This window comes from Glycine soja, chromosome 18 (genome assembly GCF_004193775.1).
Source record: "Glycine soja cultivar W05 chromosome 18, ASM419377v2, whole genome shotgun sequence".
Classification (NCBI taxonomy): domain Eukaryota; kingdom Viridiplantae; phylum Streptophyta; class Magnoliopsida; order Fabales; family Fabaceae; genus Glycine; species Glycine soja.
This window is the reverse complement of record NC_041019.1, coordinates 41,282,874-41,284,378: the sequence shown is the minus strand read 5'-3', so window position 1 is coordinate 41,284,378 and position 1,505 is coordinate 41,282,874. Positions and strand designations below refer to the sequence as shown.

At 32.0% G+C, this 1,505-nt stretch overlaps 1 long non-coding RNA gene across 1 annotated transcript; it reads left to right on the top strand.

The window, feature by feature from the left end:
- The first annotated feature begins 341 nt into the window (after positions 1–341).
- LOC114394953 lies at positions 342–1,505 on the top strand. The gene is made up of 3 exons (XR_003662889.1): positions 342–455; positions 603–1,054; positions 1,188–1,505. It is a non-coding gene; the product is annotated as an uncharacterized LOC114394953 (long non-coding RNA).

Below are 1,505 nucleotides of genomic sequence, written 5' to 3'. Positions count from 1 at the left end.
CGGTTTCTGACCGCAAAAATTGTTCAATTTGTTTTTAACATTTTTAAAAAGCAATTTCTGGAAGTTAATAACCTCCAGAAAATGAACCGTAACTAAACATCTATAACAATATATAAAAGAAATTGTTCCCTTTCATGTACACATTTTTTTATACGACTATGTCCCTTAATTATATTGCATCTGCTTGCTCTCTTTTAACTAAAATTGTAATAAGTGTATCAGTTAAAGGGTAAAATGGGAAAAATATAAACACAAAAGCTTAAACTGATACAAAGGTAATTACAGTCTCTGTTAAATCGTGCTTCACGTTCTTTCATTTTTGCAAATGGAGTAATTGTAGGATCTCCTTTATTCATCAGCTCGTAACCGTTGACTCTCAATCATGAATCTTATAAACACATTATTGCTTCCCTTCATATTTTCATACCCTCCGAATCTGTTTGGTCATTTCCTTGGTTAGATTTCTCTTTCTCTCCCTTTTCTGTCAACGCTTCAGATTTTTGCGTTCAATTTGTTACATATAACTTTTATTATGTGGGGTTTATTTTTGGACTCTGTCTTCTACGCTTCATTCCTAATTTTCTTTTTCCTTGTTTCAAAAGTTCAAGGTGGAGATTGAAATGAAAGAATATGATACATGGGACCAAGGTCGATTTTGTTTTTGCAGAGCCACTATGTATGAAGGGAATTACATAGCTTCAAAAGCTCCTTCATCTGCTTTAATTTCAATGTTCGCATGCATAAGTATTTTACTTTCAAAACAAATGTTGTAGATAGGTATGACATGTTTGTTGTTGCCAATGAACATACCGGTATTAAAATAATGCAGTTAATCAATCTTCACCATATGCCATAAATTCCAGTAGGGTGAATACATTGCCTTCCTAAATTTTGCATTTGAAATTGTTTTTTTTTTTTTTACTTAATGTAGTTCTACTTCTATTTCTAGAAGGGGCATTGCAGAAGTATTGATGAAACTTTTGGGTATGGCTATTCTCTTCCATCTACTTGGTAATCCTCGTACTGCACCAAAATATATTAGCATGATTTTTGGGTGAGTATAATTATAATGCTTGAGCAGGGGAAGTAGATAGATAGTTTGATGAATATATCTTATTGTTGTTTCTCATGGGAGAATTCTTCTTTGTTGTAAGCAAAACTTGAATTAATTTTTTTTGTTTTGCGAGGTGCATGCTGAGGAAAAGTCTTCATAACCTTCTCTATCCATCGCCGCCAATGAGGACAATTGGTCAAGTGACAATAACATGCATATATAATAATCACGTTCAATTCCCTACATTCTTTAGAAGACTCTGCTCAATTTCCATTAAGTTGGTTGTTTATTTCAACTTCAATCCCTTTTTGTCTATTTTTTTTTCTTAATTATTTATCTTAATTTTGAGATTCATTCTTGGTGTTCTCGATTTTTATTTTTGTTTCACTGTATTCTTTAAAAGTTCATAGAAAACCAATGCTTTCAATCAATCTCTCTCTTTGCTTATCAA